The sequence below is a fragment of the Triticum dicoccoides genome, chromosome 4A, assembly GCF_002162155.2.
Source record: "Triticum dicoccoides isolate Atlit2015 ecotype Zavitan chromosome 4A, WEW_v2.0, whole genome shotgun sequence".
Classification (NCBI taxonomy): domain Eukaryota; kingdom Viridiplantae; phylum Streptophyta; class Magnoliopsida; order Poales; family Poaceae; genus Triticum; species Triticum dicoccoides.
In genome coordinates this window covers 677,170,285-677,194,327 of record NC_041386.1, presented here as the reverse complement: position 1 = coordinate 677,194,327, position 24,043 = coordinate 677,170,285, and the positions used below count along the sequence as shown (strand labels likewise).

At 42.4% G+C, this 24,043-nt stretch overlaps 1 pseudogene; it reads right to left on the bottom strand.

Moving 5' to 3' along the window:
- Positions 1-3,996: 3,996 nt before the first annotated feature.
- LOC119284058 overlaps positions 3,997-24,043 on the bottom strand; it is a 36,086-nt pseudogene continuing 16,039 nt past the window's right edge.

Sequence of the window (24,043 nt, the reverse complement as noted above, 5' to 3'; positions counted from 1 at the left end):
CCTTTAGTCCCGGTTCCAGTTTGAACCGGGACTAAAGGGGGAGGCATTAGTAACGACCCTTTAGTCCCGGTTCAAGAACCGGGACTAAAGGCCCTTACGAACCGGGACTGATGCCCCTTTTTCTACTAGTGATATGAGCACAACATTGCACAGAAGAGCAAACATAAATAGTCTTTAGCGCACATGCAGGAAAAAAACAATCAAGAACCAAAAGGTTCTACATATCTATACAACCGGTAACTAACCCCCATGTGGCAGGGGTGGCTCGGGGGCAACACACGAAACCTACCTCCAGCCGCACCCTTCCGTTCGACTGCAGAAGCGAGAAGCTGGAGTCAAACGGGCTGGTCAGATAAAGTAGAATTGAGATAGTTTGTTAGCGCATGCCTAGTACGTGCAGTTAGTGGCAAGTTTGATGAGCATGTTGTGCATGCGTGCTTGTGCTACTTAGGCATTGTACAATGAAAGGTGCTTTAGAGAGATGCTTAAAGAAATAAATCAGCCTTTCCTTAAGCATTGGTGCTTATTTGCATAGGGCAGATGCTTAATTAGGTGTCTCTCATGTAGAAATAGCCATCAGTGCTTCAGTAAAATCTCTTTTTTTTCTCTAAGCACCTCCCTAAGAAACTAGCATTGTACAAGAGCTTATAGGAATATGAGCACATGTGTTTCTTTTAACACAATACAGACGCAGGCGCTCATATAAACATGCATACACTCATCCCTATGAATGCACACACGCACACCCTACCCTTATGAACATCTCTGAGAGACTAAGCTAGCATATCATCTTGAGATTATACGAAGTACCGTAGGCGCCTTGTAGTCGACGGGAATGTCTCCTCCCACTGAATGCACATCGCCGGAAATCCTGAAATAAATCCAGGATAAATTTAAGCACCAGGATTTAAACCCTGGTGGGCTGGGGATACCATTGTCCTCCTAACCATACACATCACCAAAATATTAAATGAATACCAACTTCACACGATTACTTATAACAACACATTTTCTATGTCCTAAAAAACAAACGGAATTACTCATAAATCATATTCATGTTCAAGTTTAGAGGAGTATTGTATATGATTAAGGATCTGAACATATACTCTTGCACCAAATAAACCAACTACCATCCACTACAAGATGAAATTAACACTACTAGCAACCCACATGTACCAATCCTAGGTTTTCAGACAAATATTGAATACAAGAGATGGACTTGGGTTTGAGATGAGATGGTGTTGATGAAGATGTTGATGAAGATTGGTCCTTCCACGATGAGAGGAGCGTTGGTGATGTTGATGCCTTCAATTTGCCCCTCCCGGAGGTAACTATCCCCAGCGAAATCTCTCCGCCAGAGAGGAAAAGTTTTGCTGCCCCTGTCCTGCCTCGAGACGGCGGCACCTCGAGGGAAAAAGGCTTCATATTGTAGAAGGAGGGCACCTATGGGACCCATAAGATATCAGGGCGTGCCCGGGGGTGGGCGCCCTGTTGCCTTGTGGATAGGAGGTGGGCCCCTTTGGTAGTTCTTTGTTCCAGTATTTTTTTATATTTAATAAGAAAATATCCGTATAGTTTCAACTCATTTAGAGCTACACAGAGTAGTTATCTCAGTTATAGCTCCTTTCGGTCCAGAATTTCACCCGACAATAATTTCCCTCTTCATTTAAATCTTGCAAAAAAATTGAGCAAATTCTTTTAGATCTTGAAAATTAAGAGAGAAAAGGCATTAGAATTGCATCACAAAGTGACACAATAATGACCAAAACATTGTACATAACAGTAGGAAAACATGATGCAAAATGGACGTATCAGGATACACCGTCGACGGCAAAGGAATGGAAACAATGACGGCCGGTGGGGGCGACCATGGAGGTGCCGGCGATGATGGCGATGGCAGTCGGGTTTGAGACGTCGAGGGTGGCGAAGTGGCGGGAAGTGGATGGCGGCGGTCAGGACAAAGTGGCCGGGGAGGACGTATTCGGTTGGTCCAGGGGGGTTTGTCCTGTGTGACACCGATCGACAAGCCATTGGAGGACAAGGTGGGACGTTGCGTGCATCCAGTGCGTGTCCAGGGGAACTCAAACTCGGCCCAAATATGGGCTGGAAATTGATCCAAGCGGACAACGAAACGGTCATCCGGTCGTTTGAGTCTCTGCGTACGGTCGTCGGTCAGGACAGAAAGCGACGGTGGCGGACGAAATGCGTCGGCCCGTTGGAGTTGACCTTAGTACTACATAGAACTAGCTGAGGGGTACCAATTCGTGGCTGTCGTCGGATTGACGAAAATAAATAGCTCGTATTAGTTTGTTGGTACTGTAAAATAGCTCAATACGTATTCGTAATCTTTTGTACCAAAGAACAAAAGAAATATAGTAGCTCCTCCTCATTATTGGGAAATAGGGGAGGGATATCTGTAGTACCAAAAATCTTTCCTTTGTAGAGTCACTACACAGTTTACACTGCATTATATGCATATACATTAATTAAAGAGGACTAACTAACAGATAAAATAGTACGAGCTGGCCGATCAAATTCGAAATAACATGTACATCCAAGACCAAATAAAAGATAGCACATGCCCTTGTTGTATAGCATTCGAGACTCCCTTTATTAATTAATACCTTCTGCGGCTATATATCTCGTGAAATTTATCCAATATAAATGTTTCAAGCAACCGCATTATGTATGGCCACCAGATCATCTATATAAATGTGAACCCCCAAGGAGCGTGTCTCTCGATGCTTGATGAGTAGCACACGGCCCATGGAGACTTTACAACTTCCTCACTTACGCCAAGTGTTAGCAAAATCATTGCAAGAAAAAAAGGGTTTGCTTGAGAATATGGGACATTGGGAATTGAGTGATTAGCATACAATGCTGATCCTGTACCGCTGCTTGGTCGTACAGGCGGACGTGTCCAAATCGTATGTGTCTGTTTGCACGAACAAGATGAAGTTCTAGAGCAACTTCAACAAGAATTACTTCCTGCCCATCCGCGTGAGCAACACGCAGTTCTTCATCCAACCCCATTAGAACCACATCTCTTCAGTCCTGTGTTTTGCTTTTCGACTGAAGAAAATGGATTTCGGACATCTTGGCCTGGGGTGGGAAAGTACCTTTCGACCGAGAAAATAGATGTTGGTCAAATTTGGCAAATTTTGGTCAAATTTCAGCCAATTTTTTTTAAAAATGGCTGAAATTCGGCCTTCTCGCCCTGGGACGAAAAATAATCACAAACCAAAAATCGAAACTCTGAAGTTCAGCCTGCATGCCTACACTGTTGCTGCGGTGCCTAACTATTCTCTAATGACATAGGTGAAGATTTTGCACTTGTGCTTGGCAAAGAGTCCTACTGACTGAGTAAAGATAATGTGCACTTGTGTTTGTTGGCAAGCCTTGTTGCCTCTTCCCTTGCCAGGTATAATCCTTTGATGCATTTTTTGATGGGAACGTGTAACTGAGACCTGAGGGCAGCCACCCTGATCAGGCCGGTGCTTGCCTTGGGGGCCATGTCTTCCGCCTTTCTGCCCACTGGAAACACGGAAGAGTCACAATTTTACTATGTACAGAAAAAATATGTCATATAAGACCAAGTGAGACCTCTGTCAGAGGGTGGTGCGTGTTAATACAGAGTATTAGTCTTCGTGCACCATTCAATAGGGTTTGTAGTCTTAAATCTGCTGAATATCGTTCATCATTAATGCTCTGGCCTCCCGGCCGTTGGGTCCTTGGCTACTAATTTGCCGTCAGCCATCTCCTTCCCTCACATGTACTACCAGATTATTTCGGGGAAACACTTCCTATCAGATAGGAAGCATTCGGAAGACCACTCGCACGACGTCGATACGTTTCTACATTTCACGGTTGATATTCTTAAAATCAATCGCCCTCCTAAAAAAACTAATACAATGCCCGTGCGTTGCCACGGGCCTTTTAATTCTTTATTCTGATTGCACATATATACGTGTATTATTGTATATAACTCGGCGAATTTTAGGCCCCTTCGAACAACACCACGCCGGCAACTTTGTCAAAGGATTCCTTTTGAATGTTGACATAATACATCTTCATCTCTCTCATACTTTGCAAAAATAAGCATATATGAAAATTCATCTTATATATTGTCATATCCAACAAGTATTACAGAAGAACCATTATTTGTACATATCTCTTCCAATTGTGTAAGACTTCAATGAGTTTTCAGTCCACCCATCATAAAGCTTAGTGAGTTGACACTTTCAAAGCATCATCTGAAGCCATAGTTCTTATCTCCAATCTACAAAAGGGAATATATAAACACATATTTAAAAAAATCAGATAAGCCCATATACAATATATATTCATTTGTCAGCTGCTCGCTTTGAGCAAGTGATATTTCTCTCACGGCAAACAATTATTTTCCCCTAAAAAGATAAACGGCAGCTCATTTTCTTCTCATCTTATAATAAACAAAACAGTTCACTCTCTGACTCTCACCGCACGGCACATGCACATCTCATTCCCCCGACCTGCTCTCCACGTCACGGTGTCGACGCCGCCATCTCTCCCCACCACGGCTTTTTGCTGCCGCCTTCCCTCGACGCCATGTCATTCAGCCCGCACCTTCCTCTCACCGCCATCTCTCCTTCCCTCCACTGTGTCGCCCGCCCCCTTCTCTCCTCTCCACGACGTCCCAGCCCAATTCTCGGTGCCGAGGAATGCACATCGTCGTAGCTGAGGGCGACCACCACAGTGTGTTTTGCTGCCAAGTTATATGAAATGATATATATCATGTGATCCTTTTGCCTCTTTTAAAATAAAAAAGACTGTTGTCGAGGTATGTGCCCGCGAGTTGCCACAACACCAAACTTTATTGAGGCAATAAGAGAAGCATAAGGGGACAAATCCCAGAGAAAATGAAATAACCAAAAGAAGATTATGTTTTGGTTATGAAGAATACACAGGGTCATCCACGAGGTTCCCCACACCGCCTCGCTCTTCATGGTAACTGTCTATCGGCTCGAACCAGACAACTGCCATTCCGCAGATCATGGATCTAGTGTGGGTTAACTCCCTCATTGTGATAAAAAAAAGGTACGGACCATTCCTTTGACGTGCACTCTTCATTATTCACATTCTCCTTCCATTCACCCCTCTGCATCAAGTGCCGGCAGCAATAGTGGCAACGGAGCGGCTGCGGATTCTTTCCATATCTGAGCACAATAAGATGGCCCTCAACCAGATTTGATTGGACTTGACACCCATGATTAGAAGACTATCATCAACTTACTCACCGAGGTACCATCTGATGACAACAACATAATAAAATTCATTCCTTGCCGAGCTAGGTCCCGTAGCAATTTTCTGACAAGCACTCAATCATAAGGACAAGTCAAGACATAACAACATATTGGCCATGCATTTCTAAAAATCTACAATACACATACCATGGTCATAATATGTGATGTCATCTCTTTTTTCCCTTTCATATTTTTAACACTGAGTTAAAATATTCCCTTGCCTCCAATATCATTGTGAAAGTTGCAATGCTCCACGTTGTGTCTCAATGGTGTCACACAATAGGGTCCTCTATTAGATGAATTTCGATAAAGAAAGTTGGTTTGGTTATATCTTTGTAGTTTCTTATATACAAAAACTACCGTAACAAGATAAATAAGTAGAAAATTATTCTATTTTTCTACACTATCAACCCTAGGCAATTAGCATCATTTAAACGGTAAAATAATGCATTTCGTTAACTTGTGATGGTCGGTAAAATAATGCATTTTGATAACTTGTGAAAATAATCAGAAAAATATCATGTTTTTCTTACTCGATAAATGGCGATGCATGTGGAGTGCACACAATCACTGAACAACCTTGGTCGAGCAACCTAAATAAAAAGTAAAAGCACCATAGTTTCTAGGAAATGACTTCAGCTCATTCATATGAAAACAATCTTAGAAGATAGAAGTATATGAGCGCACCTGGCCATAAATTCCCTCGAAGAGAAAGGAATTATGTCTGAAACATGAAGCTAGCATATGGATATCGATGATTAAATAATGAGGAATGCACTCAAGAGAAAGGAACAAAATGTTGAGTTTTTGCTTACAAATAATTCCTTGATTAAAACTTTCTTCCATCATCAGCATGCTAAATTTTACAGTTTTTTTGCAAGAAACTTCCAATCTATTCATCTCCAATCATGGCAGTATAAAGAACAACAAAGGTAATAAAAATTACAACCATGTCCGTGGACCACCTAACGACGACTACAAACACTTGAGCGAGCCGAAGGCGCGCTGCCGGCATCACCCCTCCATCACCGGAGCTGGGAAAACCTTGTTGTAGTAGATAGTCGGGAAGTTGTCGTGCTAAGGCCCCATAGTGCTAACTTTCCAATGTTAATTGATCAAGAAATAGAAAGTCAAAAACCATTTTTTACTTGTATTTGCATGCAAATGTGTGGACGGATAACCGTTGGGAGATAAATATCAGAAATCATTAACTAAAACTATCGATAGTTAATCGGTATGGTGTGGAATATCTTGAGAGATCATAAAAACAACCAAATTGGACCTTTATGAAACTGCCACAACCACCCCCAAGAACAAACACAAAAATATGTGAAAAATATATAGATAATATGGCAAGCATATCCACGTCCATAATACAACCATAATGCATGTCGTTCTTGATACATTTCTACCGCAGGTAGAGTCATCATTCAAAAAACAACAAAACTTTATTCAATGTATGTTCTGAGGCCGGATGCAGTTGTATTTCTCTTGGATATCTCTTGAATATTCCGCATGAAAATATTAGATTAAAAGAAAACTCGAGTGAGCCTACAAGTTGAAAAAAATCTAAACCTAAACATAAGAAACAAACACATGGACATTTTATAAGAAACAAAAAAGTGATGAAGCACATACCTATAGGCCCGCATACAAGGTAAGACTCAACTGCACTATGAAATTAAGGGTTTCACAAAACATTATGCACTCAAAAATATTAATTAGACCTATCCATTAATTTATTAGCATGCAAAGTCACTCGGCTAAAGGGAAGCATCAAGCAACACCTCTATGATTGGACTTAAAAGGACTACTACACCAACAAGCATAAGCATCTGATAATTACCTATTCTTCTAATTTATTTGTAGGTTTTTCATACTATACCAGGTTTGGGGGTTGCGGATAAGTGGATCTCGAGGAGGCGTCATCGTACTGTATTGAGACCTCTAGATCGCTGCTCGATCAACTTAGTGCAAGGAGCCACACCATATGTAAACCATTGTAGGATACTACAAAATGGAAAAAAAATCATTTAATATAAGTGCATAACAATAGTAAGTCGTTCAAGGGAAAGCTTAAAAAGAAAATAATTTAATTTTGTCATTATTCAGAAAGGAAAGATGCCTACTCATTTTGAAAAGAGTATGCCTACTCATTGTCGTAGCCTCGGTGTCATCAGAAAGAGCCTATCTATGTAATCAAACACTCACGGGAAAACCTCTAAGGTTCTGGACTTCCTCCTTTGGTTGCAAGAGCAATCTGGTAGCAAGTCTCAAACAAAAGATGTAAAGCAACAATTGATATATCTGATTGTCTTCCGCTGCATGTTGTGTCTTCTCTTCTGTTCACTTCTCTCTAGGCAGCAACCATCGTGATATCTATTTGCTTGTCTTCCCCACCATGTTTTAGGAGTGTATGAAGGCTGGTGCGAATAATCCCAATTTACACAATGGGTAATGCCAGTAAAAGATAGATCGATTGAACTCACATAAGCTGGCACTAATCACTCTGTTAACTGCTAAAGAGTGTAGACACATGCTGTTGGTTAGTACTCCCTCCGTCCGAAAAATCTTGTCCCTAAAATGGATGAATCTAGCACGCATTAACATGGTGGGGAAGATTTAGGAATTCTACCAGCTCCATGTGAAGTAAGATTTAGAAATTTGGCAGGATCTATAAAATTAGGGGCAAGCCAGTCTGAGCAAAAGAATGTGACAAGGAATTAATGAGACAAGTTTCGTAGTGCATCAACATGAGGTAGATATATGTATATAATTGATTTTTTAAACATAAACTATGAAAGAGTCCAACAGTAGACATCTTTTTGAAACAATGGAACAGTAATTAGCAAGGCAACAATTAAGCATTAATTTAATGTTGAGCCCAACATAAATTATCATAAACAATAGATATTTGAATACCTTGCATCACTTTATTTGCTTGCAAAGCAGAAAGTTTGAGCAGTTTAACACTTCCAACTTTATATGACAAAGTTTATGATTCTTCTGTAGCCGTCCACATTTTCTCACATGAACATGCATCCAGCAATAATTTAGATACCTAGGTAACAAATATATGTCAAAAAAAATCCCAACAAAATATCTCTCGTTTTCTCAATGTAACTACATTTACACATGTCGCAGAAAAAGTGGGAGAAATACTAAAGCTATACTACAGGACATGGATATTCGCGATAGCATCCATGGAGCTCCCAGTAGGGTGAGGCAGGGTGTCCACCCCTCCTTTCTTTCTGACAAACTATACTATAATATACATACCTGTGTACGCTCGATCAATGGATGACAATTGCAATAGATCGCTGAAAGAGAAAGAGTTCTCTTTGATGTTGGGCTGTGACGTGTGAGAAGGCTCCTTATTTGGGTCGTGCTCTCGCGATGGCTGCACATAGGACCCACATGCACGACGTACCGAACCAGTCATCACGAAGGTACGAACAGGAACAGACAAGCATAACACACACCACAAGCCCAGGCGCTGTGCAGTTAGATACATATATATATTAACTATCAGTACAACATACAGGAATTGAGAAAGCTAAACCTTTTGAAAGCTAAATTGTTTGAAACCTAAACAAATGTTAATTACAACAATCAAGGTAATTTATATATAATTACAACAATAAAACTGTAAAAGGCAAACAAAAGGCATGAGACAACAATCAGTTATTGGGAAACAAAGTAATTCAAGGATACTAAAACTAATGAACAAAAATGGCACATGTAGAAAATGCCCATCAAAAGGAAATGAATCATACCATGACTCAAATTCGTCATGGGATGAGAATATATCAGGCAAAATGAAATTCAGTAGCGACCACAACTCTGCCCCAACTCCCAGTCAAAGGAGCATTTTATCCATTGGAACGTGCCCCAGCTCCCTCAATAATTTGCACTTTGTATTTTTCAAAAGATGTCCCTGGAAAAAAGAATCTGGCCAACACGTACATACATGGGGAAGGGAGAGAAATATACAAGGGCAATAATTCAGATCATGTGACTTCCACTTATAATTAGCAAGAAACTTTGCATCAAACATAGCCATCTCATATGAAGTGATTAATATCAGAAAATCAGGACCAACAGTTTTGGGCATGTAGTTTCTCGTTAGCTCTGTCCGAGCCACTTTATCTCCATGATAAATTAGACCATTCAGAGAAGGAGCAAACCTGAAATTAAGTATTCCATATAAGATAGCAAACAAACTAAGCACAGTGAAGGACAACTCTGGATGCTTTACCTCATTGAGTCGTTCAACCAGTTTGACACGGTGGAAGGAAGAGAAATAACCATGTATGGACCATACAGACCATTCCCTTTAAGATGGCCAAGAAATGCAATTGTCTGAATTGTTTTTCCAAGGCCCATTTGATCACCCAGTATCCCACTAAGCCCATTTTGACACTGTGATATTAGCCACTTAACGCCCTTTATCTGGTAAGATTTCAACTTCCCCCTCTCAATAACAGAACAAGGCTGGCTTTCTCTCTTTCCCACTGTTCTTCTTCTGTTAGAGTACCATCATCAGCGGAATGATCTTCACGAGATCTTGTAAGCATGTCTGCCACTGCAGTTTCAGCCTTCGTCTGAACAACATTTTATTTCCAGTAATTAGATATAACATAAGGTCTAATCGAGGAACATGAGTTGCTTTCGCTATATATTCTTCTAACTAATAACAGAACAAGATAACACTCAGAATGATGAGCCATCTCATGGAAAATATTAAAATAAATGTTATTCAACTGACATTAACAAGTCCAAGTGAAAGTAATTTAAACCTTAGAACATCTTGAATAGTCCATTTTACTAAGATTTGTAACCTTTCGTTAAGAAAGATGCTACTAATAAAAAGGAAGTCATGAATTCTTGATGAGTAGACATTATGAGATCAAGCTCCCCCATCTGAAGTTAATTCACGAGGAAACAACGACCAAATGAGGTAAATACACTCACTTACAAAGTAGGTCAATGACAAACATCCGGTCTCTTCCTTGCCGAGCTGTCCTCAGTAAAAACTAGTCTGTTCATCATGTTGACAGGCTTCCTCTCGCTGCAAATCCAACACGATTCAGCCTCTTCCTAACTAAGCAACAAATTTATACATTATCTTAGAGAACATGCAATAGCAGGTCATATCATGTTTGTGTAGGTAGGTAAAATTCACTAAATGATGATATTATAGAACCAAATTTTTAAAGAACAAAAAAAACAGACATGGGAGCAATCACCATCGACCAGCCAAGAAAATGTTGATCGCCTTGGTCCCGGAGTGTACAATACAGACTATTAGCAGTGGCAAAGGTCCGTTGAAGGTGTCTGTGAGCCAGAAGAGATAAGTGCCAGATAAACTGACATAAACTTACAGTGAGTGGAGCACGGCAAGCTAGACGATGTTCCGACGAGATTGGCTGGGTCAGCAATTTTGTTTTGCTAATTCAGAGATTCAATCGAGGGGCTTTATGGCACAGAAGAAGAGGGATGGCACCCTGGCAGCGAGCTGTATCAGTTCTCCTGCGCGGACACAGCACTAGCCGCGAGCTGGATCAGTTCACCGACCTGGCAAATCACAGCTTTTGCTCCATTCTGGCGTTTGTGCTGGAGGACGAAGTGGTGAAGACACGAACGTGGTGGGTATGAACTGCAACATAAATTCTACAGTCAACAACGATGGGAGCACATCTCTGAAGTAAAACAAATACACGATGCGGTAGAGGTCTGATTGTATAGTAACTTAAAGTTAACCAATCTTTTTGAGAGGACGTATAGACGCACACCACAAAGGTCCAGTTTGTAACTCGACAAAAGAGAACATGGGAGCAAATAAAACATGTACACGTTAAGATTTAATTTGTATTTTGTCTTCTATCACTTCGGCGATCACTTTAAAAGTATTTCTCTTCGATCATAGCAGTACTTTGACTTCAAGGAACTGACACTAATACAATCAGACCTATGTAGCCTGGATGAACCCCAACTCTGTTTGATTAATCGTTTGACATCCAATTAAGATAAAAATTAATCTAGACCTACAGCTCGAATAAGCTAAATTAGAGCACCGAGTGAGCACTGCACCAGCAATCATCCTCCAAGACCATGACCAAAATGGTCAGAATTTTCTTGCTTTTTCCTCCTCACTCTGGCAATTATTCAGATTTCTTTCAGAATTAATGATCACAGCAGATTTCTTTCAGAATTAATGATCACAGGAGATCATAGAAGAAGAAAAACATGTGTGCATCCTTTCGGTAATATACATGAAAGGCAAAAAGTTCAGAATGATACAATTTTATATTTTATTTACCTAGTAAGAAAATGGAGTTCCCATATTTTGCTGGATGAAATCTGAAGTATTCCCTCCATATCAGCTCAAATAATACCCCGAAACCATTGCCATGTCAGGAATAGCAGTCCAGTATGAATTAGAGCATTCTGTATACAAGGCTTCAAACATGGAATTGAGCTTAGTCTTTCCGTTTTAGTATAAGATGATTGTCTTCCTAAAAAACACAATTTAGCACACTTCACCATAACACCTCCTGTGTCCTCTCAAGTTTCTCTAGCTCCACATCAACCCAGTCAACATACTTGCCTACATAGAAGCATGGCGTTATTTCATATTAAAGCTAATTAAAAGAAGAGAGCAAAATTCACGACAATATCGCACTACCACCTGCCTTTTTCGGTAAGACGCCATCAGTCAAAGCATGCAGATCGGAGTCCTTCTCTCTATCATAACTAATTCTAAAAATTAGCATAAGTCTAAAACTTTCGAGGTGGTATGTTAAAAAGAGGGAGAGAGACAACAAGGTAATAGACAAAGAACGGTTGCACCCATTGACTGGTTTTACCTGTAGTCAAATTTAGGGAAAATATAATGAAGAGCATTCACTACTAAATCCACGGTGGCGATATCTATTATGGAAGTATCCACCAAGTGGTCGTGCTGAACCTGTAAGACAAAACATGGGTCAAAAAAGTGAAAGACAGACAACATGCTGGTGAACTCTGCTGTCATAATTTAAGAGTTCAAACTTAACATAAGTGAACGAATGAACTGTAGTCTTTTCTTATATAATAACAACAATCTTGACAGCAACTTTTCTCCCATCATGTCTTGTGGACGCATGGACTTGCACAAGAAAAGCACTTGCAAGCGGGACAAGGAAGAATTATGCAAAAACATGCACCACCGTGAATAGGGGAAGCCAAATTTTATGTCAGAGTTTCTTCTAAGCTAAAAACAAGCTGAGCATAAATCCAGGTTCTGATTCAAGGTGAATACTCTGTTGGCCAACAACTGAACTAAGCACACTCAATCTGATTGTTTGATTTTGCTAATCAATACAACAACGAAGTTACTTCAGCAGGGTGTAAGACAATGCCGTGATGCAATGAAGGAACTAACAGTTTGTGGCAATTCTCCATTCTCTTTCTTGATGACTCCGCGGACGACCTCTTGAGCATCGGCGCCCTCATTGTCTGCACATACACCTGGTAGTACAAGCAAACAAGCAGTTGTTCCTCAGCCACAAAATTATGCAATCTTACCACAGATGAATCCAAAGTGAATTCAGGCGTATCCTCACAGAGTTAGGAATTCCTTTCTGTACCAGTTGTGCGATGTGCTGGCCGAGCTTGATGTAGATGTTGCCGTTGCGAAAGCAGAGCTCCTGGAGTCAGTTGGCGGAGTGGCCACCCTGCGTGCACCCACTTTGTAGGAAGGGAGGAGACATGCAATCCGAGAGGCGAGGGATGCGGGCGCCGCCGGGCCACTGGATCACGCGCGGCCGCGTTCGCCGGATCCCACCCCGCGTGCGCCCACTTTGTGGTTAGGGAGGCGACGTGCGACCAGAGAGGCGAGGGATGTGGGCGCCGCCGGGCCTCTGGATCACGCGCGGCCGCGTTCGCCGGAGCCCGCACCGCGTGCACCCACTTTGTGGTTAGGGAGGAGACCGGTGTGGCCGGAGAGGAGGGGGAGCGGGCATCCTTCGCCGGTGGCCACCCACGCTCAAGGGAGGGGTAGCGGCGGCGGGGAACCCTAGGAAAAAGATCGAGAGGCGGCGACGAAGGGCTGGAGCGGCGCCGGCTTTGATGTGTGAGGGCGGCGGTGAAAGGATGGAGCGGCGGCGGCGGCGAACAAGGGCGGCGGCGAAGGGATGGAGCGGCGGTTGCGGCGAACGAGGGCGGCGGCGAAGGGATGGAGCGGCGGTTGCTGCGAACGAGGGCGGCGGCGAAGGGATGGAGCGGCGGCGGCGGAGAACAAGGGCAGAGAGTCGTGCGTGAGAGTGGTTCTCGCTTGAGGGTGGGATGCCTCGCTAGTACGTGCGTGCGATTGGTTTGGGGTTTTTCTCGCTGGTTAATTTTCGTAGGTTTTTTATCGTAGATTTTTTTCTTTCGTTTTTTATGGGTGCGACGGGAGGATAGCAACTGGACTGCATGGGGATAGGTACGTGGTTTTTTCGGTTTGTGGTGGCTCAGCGTGAGGTGGGAGGAGGTGGGAGGAGGTATCAAAATAGGTACCAAAAATAACCGGGTGAGGTGGGATGAAAATAAAACCTGAAACGTGACCTACCAACTAAGACATTAGGAGTTTAGACTAAGACCGATATGCCACCCCATAATCCCGTGCAGTTTTTATTCCCCGCATTAATCTCACCCGTCCCAACCCATCTCGGATGCATGCCCCCGACGCAGCTACCTGCCCCTCACCGCCCGGGCTCTTTCTGCCGGAAACCAGCCCTTCCCACATGGTTGTGAGATCCATCGATCTAGTGTGCCGTCTTGTCTGGTACCGCGGCCTCCAGTCGAGCACGCCGAAGCGCCATCTTGGTTGGGGAAATAAGCTAGCACTCATGGACATCTGAAGGATTTACCCCAATCCCCAAGGTACCATCCCAAGTATTGGGTCCCCAACACATGTATTGATCATTAGAGTCCTCTTGTCTTGATTCAATTATTGCTACAATGTTAGTTGATTCTAACATATATTATGATCTAACTATTGTTTTGATATCTCTGTATTCATATATATCCTGGGTTATTCCCGTTTCTTGTATCTAATTTTTGTTAGGCCATTGTAGTGGACCGCCGCCGACCTCTCTCCCGGCGGCCATGGTAGGCTTCTTGGTCAGCAGCTCGTTGATCTGGGTGCGATTTTTCCCTCTATCCCCATCTCCCTGCAACATTGTTGTCGACGTAGTCGTCTACAATGGCCCTCACCAAAGACGCACAATCGCCGGTTTGATGTTGTGGTGGCTGCCACCGATTCCCTTTCTTTGCAACGGCGAGACGGCCATCGCCAATCTTTATGAAGTCGGCCCTCAACCTCATTCCATCTCCCCTACCTGATTCATTTATTTCATCTTAGTTTGGTATGTACAAAGTCACTGAATCGTCAACTAATTTTGGTGAATTCGGTGCTAATTTACATGTACAAATTTTTATGCTTCCCGTTTGAGATGATTCATTTGAGATAGTTCTATACTCAAATTTATATGCTTCCCATTTCAAAATTGTTTGCTTCTACTATGCAGCAGTCATCAAGATTTGCTGCTACTATATCTCCATGCTTCATATATATGTATCGTAATTGTCCTTCATCAGTGCATCTAGTTTATTCATAAACACCATGGTTATGGTTCTTCACCTTGTAAGTATATTGTTTGCTTCATTCGTTTTAAACTTGCGCATCTACAGTTTGTTCAATTTGCTTCATTTCCATGCTTGTACATGAATACGAAAATTACAGTGCTTCCTGAAATTCTCATATACAATGGAAAACATGGCTGTCACCCCTTCCTGATCTTAATTTGAAGCAGTAGAGTTGAGTTTTTGTAATAGCTTTTTTGTTGTCAAACCATGAGATGCATGTTGTATTTTTCTTTCTTCTTTCTTTTTCATTTATCCAGTTATTGTTGCAAGCAGCATTTGTTTTATATGTGCTAATGAGCATCTGATTACTCATATTCATTGCACATCCAGGCATCATGAAGCAGAGCAAAATCGTTAGTATTTTGAAGGCTGGTTTTGCAATTCAGTGATGTAGTTTAGGCCTCAAAGACTGCTAGAAAACCTATGTCGTTGATTCAGGGTGCGGTAATACTATGGAAGTTGGCCTTTTCTTACACCCGAGGTCCAGGACCAATATGGATGCATGATAGAGCAGGCAGAGGCATGCTGCTATGTTGCTGGACGTGATTCGCTGATTCCAACGGCAGCATGCACACTAACTATGCAGCTCAACGATGTGCGGAGCTGGGCCAAAGTCTGTTTGATGGTATCCTCATCCAAGGTGTATAGAAACAAGTAGGAAGCAATTACCAATTTGTTCAAAAGCAGAGGTTTGACACATAGAAGCAAATTAGCTTACTATGCCCATCAAATCCTAGCCCATTTGATAGTAGAAATTTTTATTTTATTTTCAAACAAAACACAAATTTTTTTGACGTACTTGCAATAGTGACGGAAATCTTTTTCTCTTTGGGAATAAATTACTATTTGGTTGGAAGCAATTCTCTCATGGATGGATACAAGATAGCGGTGTTTCTGAAAGAAGTATATTGTTTTTCTCTTTGATGGAAGCAAATTATTTGGTAGGAAGCAATTCTCTACTCGATGGAAACCAAATTGCAATGCTTTTGAACGAAAATATCTTGGTTGTGTTGAAATATGAAGCAAAAAATTCATTCACCACAGAAGCAAATTTTTATGTGAAGGGAAACACAAATTTATTCTGAAGGAAGCATACTATTACGCAGACACAAACCAGTGTGGAAGCAAAGGGTAGTTGCATCCCAAGCAAATTTCAATAAAATTGAAAAAAAAATTACTTCCTACAAATATGTACTAGTTTCCTGAGAACAAGGACTAAAGATGCAGATTGATAGGTGATCCCATTAATTAGCGTCCCCCATAAGTAGCACGTGATTCAGGGAAGCAGTTTAATGCAAATCTATACATGCAAATAACTATCGGTTCATTACAGCTAGCAATCAGGCGTATCGGATTGCTCTAATCCTATGGCTCACGAGTGGTCTAATGGGAAGCAGGGATCAGTAGTCGGATCCCTAGCGGTCCACGTTAGTTCATCAGCTTTCCATCCCGTTAGGTCATGGATTCTTGACTTCTTGTCATTGACTTAATCATCCAAAGCTCAGAATATATACCCTTCAGGCAACGAATTTGTTCCTCGGTCAATTGGATAGATCACTACGCGGTTAGCCCTGATTTGAAGAAATTTATTTGATTAGCTTTTTTGGTTGAATCAATCCATGATGGATGATACTACCTTAGAATGGTGCTATCAAGACAGAAGTATCACCGATGAAAACAAATAGCGTGCTATGGCAAAATAACGTGGCGCTTAAAATATGCTATATCATGCTATGGCGTGCTAGTAGCGAGACATTGTACAGTGATTTATTTAGCAAGACATTGCTCGAAACGCTATAGCGTGCAATTTTTTTCATTGCGTATCGCACACCCTTGGACCAAATAGTGTGTGATGTAACATCACACATAATTGGAGAAGGAAAGGGAGTGCCATCATACTTGGTTTATTGTTCGGTGCGCCGGCGGTCTTGGGGCACGACAACACACGGTGCCGAGTTGGTAGAAGTTGAGTTCCTTCTTCAAGAAGTGCATAGCATCTTTAAATGTTATAGGTTCACCGACAAGGAGATAGTGCCACTTGGATGGGCAGAGGGATCCAGCCCCTTCATGCAAGTGAACGTCTTTTGTACAAGTTAGGTTGGGGCTACAAAGTCTGGCAAGGTTTGATTGGAGATTCATTTTTACTTATTCTTTTTATGTTTTGAAATTCAATTTTATTCAAAAATAATTGCAAACCAATTCATAAAAAATCCAGAAAATCCAGTCACCCTGAATATAATATTTAGGACTTAAGGAATAAATTCAAGCCCAATTGTTAAATAAAATAACTATATTAATTTTCTAAACTATAATTTCGGCCTTACATATATCCCGTAAAACAATTTTGGATTCAAAATATTTCGAAAATATTTTGGAAGTACAAATGAAATCCAAAGCTTCAAATTCTAGTCAAAATTAGATGAAGTCAAGCAGCACAGTTATATTTTTAATTATCCATATTCGAATAATCGAATTTTTTAATTTTTTTGTGATACAATATATTAATCAACCTGCCATAATATTTTCATTAGATACTTATGTTTCACTTACTACCGAAATTCCTCGAACCATTAAACAACTAACTTAACATAATTTATGCTTGCCGTGCCGTAACAACATTTCGTAGCTGCATCTGAGTTTTCCTGCAGCACGTGAAATCATCTAGTTCGGAAGTGGATGTACCAATTTGAAAGGACACGTATCAACCAACTTCAAATAAATGATGGCACATGCCCATGTCGTACATCATTGGAGACTGGCAGTATACCATCTATATAAATACGACCACAGATGGATTGTGTTCTCTATGATTCATGACTAGGACTAAGCCCATGGACTCTCAGCAGCTTTATCTCCTATCCCATCCCTTGGCAAAATTATTGCAAGAAAAAAAGGGCGCTTGATTGAGAATATGAGACATCAGAAATTGAGTGCTTAGTATTACGTGAAGACCAGGTACTGCTGCATGGGCGTACAGGCGGATGTGTCTTGGTTGTCCACGTTTATTTTCCCAAGAAAGCTGCAGTTCTGCGACAACCTTAACCACAACCGCACGCGATGCCCATCTTGGCGAGCAAAACGTTGTTCTTCAAGAACCTCGATCAGAACCAGTTCGGATTGTGGTCGACCGCCCCCACGAAGCTGACTGAGCCAGCGGGCTGTGTTTTTCCGTCTTGTCATGCTCTAGTATACTGATGCTGTTCGGTCTTTGCCTGTTTCTGAAAATCCCCTGCCTACTTCGAAACGAAAAGTTGCTCTGCCAGCGTTTCGTCAAAAGAAAGATGGTTATTCAAGACAGGTTGCAGGTTGGCCTTAGTGATGTTCTTGCACTGCAACAAGAACACTAGATATCCCTAGGGGAATATTTGAACAAGAACGGAAATCCTCGTCCCGCTCCTCCCGAGCGGTCCGGGAGCAAACCCTAGCCGCCGCCAGCAGCTCACCCTTCTAGTGCCCCCTCTCCTCCGCCGCTGCCATCAGCCTAGCCACGGTGGTGGCGGCCCCTAGTTCCAAAGGAGGCTCGGGGAGAGCTCATGGTGGACGGGTGTGCTGGTCGGGCGGCGGTGGTCCGTTGGACGGCGGCGGCCACCATGCTCCGTGGTGCTCTGCGTGTGACGTGTGCTCCGGCTGCTGGGATGGGTCGCCCACGGTAACCTCGACCTTGCCTGCATGCTCAACTTGAAGCCCGTTGTCAAGACCGTGGACACAAAGTCCAAGCTCTCTTAGTATGATGGTGCTCCTTCCTCCGACCCAGTTCTACCGCATTATACCATCTCAGCCTTTGAATATCTGATGATCACCCGGCTTCATCTGCATTACACCGTCCAGCAAGTGTGCTTGCATATCCACTCGCCACGGGACGGCTAATCGAACCTGGCCAAGCGCATTTTTGCTAAATCGATGTTGTTGCTCACTTCTCATGGTTGTGGCAACTACTTCAGGAGCTTCACTGCGATGTTGCCAAGTCTACCGTGGTGTACTATGACAACATCTCTCCGGCATGCCTCTCCGCCAACCCAGGATACCACTGGCTACTAAACACATCCAGCATGGCATCCATTTTGTATGGGAAAGAAATCTCACTCTACAATTCTCGAACCATTAATTTGCCAACTTAACATAATTTGTGCATGCGGTACTGTACCAATATTTCATAGCTACATCTGAGCTTTCCCGCAGTGTGTGAAGTCATCTAGTTTGGAAGAGGATGTACCAATTTGGAAGGACACGTATTAACCAAGTTCAAATAAATGATGCCACATGCCCCTGTTGTATGTACATCATGAGACTTTCATTACTTGAACCTTCCGAATTCAAATATCTCATAAATTTATCTGATATAAATGTTATGAGCAATCGAATCATGTGAAGCTAAATCATCTCTATAAATACGACCAACGATGGATTGTGTGCTCTATGATTCATGACTAGGACACAACCAATGGACCCTCAACAGCTTTCTCTCCTATACCAGCCCTTAGCAAAATTATTGCAAGAAAAAAGGGCGCTGTCTTGAGAATATGTGACATCGGGAATTGAGTGTTTAGTATACATCGACAATCTTGTGCTGATGCTTGGGCGTATAGGCAGGCGTACCTACATTGTCGAATTCCACTTTCCTAGGCAAGACGCAGTTTTAGCAACAACCTTGACCACAACCACGCCTTGCCCATCTCGGCAAGCAAACTGCGGTTCTTCGAGAACCTAGGACAGAACCACTTCCCGTCCATGCACGCGAGATAACTTAGTTCTACAACACCCTCACCTGAAGTACCTTCACGGATAGAGGCGGACATTGAGGACACGTCCACAACCTACGTTGCTGAACTATTACCTTGAGCAAGGGCCCTGAAGAACATCAAGTGCGTCTTGGTTTCAGGTAGTTACCACAGAGGTGTGGCAGAGCTGATGGCTTTAGTGCACAATGTTGTTCGGTAATGCCGTGATCCACGACAGTCTTTTGTCTCCTCATTGAATCCCTTCCAGGCTTCCAATGCAAACGCAGCTAACCAATTTTTCTAAGGCCGATGACCTCCAACCTACTCTATGAACCTTCTTCCAACTGACTAAACATGCAACCTCCATACAATTTGTCTCTTCCGCAGATTCATAGAGAAAATTCCAATGAAGATCTAAAATCTTCTTTATCACCGAGGAGCCCAAACAGATTAATTTTAATTAACGTAGATAAAAAAGGATGGACGAGAGCACAGTGTTGACAAAACATGAGCGGTCCGCTAGAATTTGCTCACAGGTTTATTCATGGCAGGCTGCAGGTTGGCCTTTGCAATGTTCTTGTCATACAACAACAGCCCTAGATATCTCTAGGGGCATTTGTAAACTAGGACGGAACCAGTCAAAAAATGGAATATTATCTTTGTTAGACCAGCATGACAATTTAATTTGAGTCTTGTTGATTTTGTACACTAGGGTATAATTCACACAATTGTTTCTTTGTGATGGGATCGTTGCAGGGTAGTATTCTGTTTGTAATGCAAGTACTCAAGATGCACTGTATCATGATGAAAATGTTGCCTAGCACAGAAGCTTCATTTACACGAGCTCCAGAAGTCCAGGAGAGAAAATAAAAGTGATCCCGAATAAGAACCACATGCTACCTGGCATGCACAATGAATAAGATGTGGCTCGTATTTATTAGAACACTATTATAGCATCAAAAGATAAAACAACTCGTGGAATGGCCTACATTTGCAGCCAAACCATGCTATAAAAGCTGGGTGCAGTAACACAGAGCAAATATGATACTGCCACCTACATTTGTTGATAAGGTAAAGAGGGGAAGAAATAGAGATAGAGCAAATTGATTGCCATGGTTCTGAACTGGCCGTTGGATGCGACGTGAATAGCAGGTCGTCGGGTCGAGAGACAAGGGGAACTTGTTGGGTGCTTCATAGTCTGCCAAACGCTCTCCCTGGCCATTGCTACTCTGAGCTCGGCTGAGTGCGTTTGGTTTGCGCTGCTATGTTGTTGTCCTTGACTTCGGCTCAACATCTCTGTTGTATTGTGTAACTGTAAGCTCATGATGTAGAACGGATCGTAGCCCCAGGTGTCAAATATTTCCATCGGACAGCATCACAAACAGGGAAACAAGGGCTTGTATGCCATTGGCATGTGTGCTTGCTGTCCTAGGTGGCCAGGATCGGGTGAGTGCTCACGCTATGCCCGCCCGCCGTCATGGTCCTTACTTCCTACCAGATCACTACAACATGAAGGCCGGCTTTGCTGCGCCCGTCTACGTAGAAGAATGAATGATGAATATACGTAAATATGCAACAGAAGTTACATGATACATCCATCTAAAAAATCTGAACAGTTCATATATAGAATCCGTGGGTCAAAACATGGCCGTCAATTGAAGTTAAAGGGCAGTGAGTAATGAACTCAGCCATAGTAGTTTCTGTAGAATAACAAACAATGTAGTTTCACAATTGGACATGAAGCTCTACATTATACAGTCGAGACCACTTATGTCAAATTGTGTGGACTGAATACATGAACATTACACAAGAAATGGAAGACGATGCTCCAACTGCAGTCATTAACAATTACAGAAGGGGTTAAATCTAAGGTTAAGCCAGCTCTGGTCGTAAGGGGTTCCACACCTCAACGCTGGGAAATCAACAATTGACATTATTTCACATTTGGAAGAAGCATATCGGAGCAGCAGAATTCAACAGGAGCTGGAAATAAAGAAAATGATGAAACTAATGACCCCTCTAATATAAACACTAGAAGGAAAAACATATGCAATGAATTGCAGCAAGTAGATCAAACATAACGGCGGCAAGTACGAGCCTGAAGAAGGAAGGAGTACACAATGAACTGAAATAAACATTTGTCGAGACACACAAGGACACAGAAAGCCCATATATACAGAAATAGCAAAAAAAAAAAGGCACTACATCAGCGCAACATGGCAAATGACAATGACAATGGAAGAAAGATATGAGCACAGCATTGCGCAGAAGAACAAACATAAATAGTCTTTAGCACACATACAGGAAAAACCAATCAAGTCCCAAATGGTTCTACATATCTATACAAGCGGTAACTAAGCCCGCGTCACTCTCTTTCAGGGTGGCTCGGGGGCGACATCTGAAACTAAAGTTCTTCATGCTTTGGTGAGCTTCTTTCATTTAAATGTTTTACCTTGGTTTACGCGCTTAGCATTGTTTCTTTCTAGGGTCACCACATGCATGTCTCTCCTCTTAATAATCTTGCCACATCCATTTTTCACCTGCATGACATGCTTAGCGTCTGTACAAGGTGGAGCATCGGGAGGGGCCTAATCTATCTATCTATCTATCTATCTATCTATCTATCTATCTATACCTATACTAATTAGGCACTTCCTAGAAATTTCCATGTTAATCAGTAATTAGGAACCATTAATCTGATGGGGCCGAGTTATTACGGTGTAGATCAACTCATAAAATCCTAAGCAAAAACAATTTTCTGGTCATAAAAAAAACAAAGAAAGAACTCCCGTATCAACCTATGTACACGATTTATTGGTTGTAAAAAAACATAAGAGAAAAGAACTGCCGTGTCAATCTATCTAAATCTGGGCTCGAAGAAAAAACTGACACTGCCAACAAACCACGCTACAGAATCTTGCGTGTTAATAAAAAAAGAGTCCAACAAAACCTGCTTTCCTTATTTGCTCAATGTTTCAATCTATACGCGGCCATATCCCACGAAACCCACGATGACGCCGCCGCTGCCGACGCCTTCCTTGGCGGCACCGTGTGTTCCTACCACTGGTGCCATCCATCGTCGTGCGGCGGTGCATGTGCATCCGGCGGCTGCTGTGCGTTCACATCGCCGGCAGTACATGATGCGTGATAGGCCAGAAGCTGTTTCCATCACAGACGGCGGGATCAAATTCATGTCTATAGCAATCATGCACGTGATGGATGCATGCATATGTGTACAATGGCGTTTGTTGGATGCCGATGGCTGTACTTTGTACATCAATGTTTCCCGACTACTACTCAAGCCTATGAAAACTCTAGCGATTCAATCAGCTAACAGTATACGTTGAAACATTGCCAATTGATTAATATAGATGACTTTGCTTTGTACAGGATTATGTCACAGAGGAACTACCAGCCTTATTATGTCACCGTCATCGTCCGAGACGACGAATCGTGAACAGCAAGCTAGGACATCCGATGGGTAAGTACTTAATGTTGTAATCGTAACATTCCACTAACATAATATGTACTGAATCCATGTAAAATTTGTATGCGGATGATAATGCTGAATAAATCGTGTAGGATATAGTTGTACAATAAAAAGACGTGTAGGAGATGGATTTCTGTGAATGTATATGCATGGTATAAATCTAATCTAGATTGAAAATCTGAATTTCATAAGTACTACGTGCACCTGAGAAATTCTCCTTCAGAACTTGGACCGACTTCAAGTATTCGATCTACCTCAGGTTATTTCGTCTTATCATATTTGTTCCCATGTGGAAGATCTGATTCTAACGTATGTGTGTGTGTACGTAACTACGTGGTGTCTTTGATTAATCTACTAGGTTTCCAGGACTGCTAGGCGTCCAGGTCTGCCGGTGCTAAAGGCCCAAATAACATATTTACAGAAAAGAATGTTGGAGGCCCAATAGGTCGACCAAGATTGGATACGAATCGCTTGATTCCAGCGATTGTAGACGAACAGACAGCGAACTGCCATCTAGGTCTCGCGAGCGGCGATCAGGCATTGACGAAGGCCCTGGCAGTCGTGCTGGCGCCGAGGTAGTTACCTCCGATCTAATCCCATTGCTGGGCGTCTTGCTGTGTGAAGCCGCAATAGGTGTGGACCCACTAGTAGAAAAACACCTAATAGTCCCGGTTTGTAAGGGCCTTTAGTCCCGGTTTATGAACCGGGACTAATGGGTCGTTACTAATATCTCCACCCATTAGTCCTGGTTCAAACACGAACCGGGACCAATGTTCCTCCACGTGGCCCTGTGCGCCGAGCCCAGTCGGGGGGCCTTTGGTCCCGGTTGGTGGCTCCAACCGGGACCAAAAAGCATCCACGCGTCAGCATTCCAGTGGCTG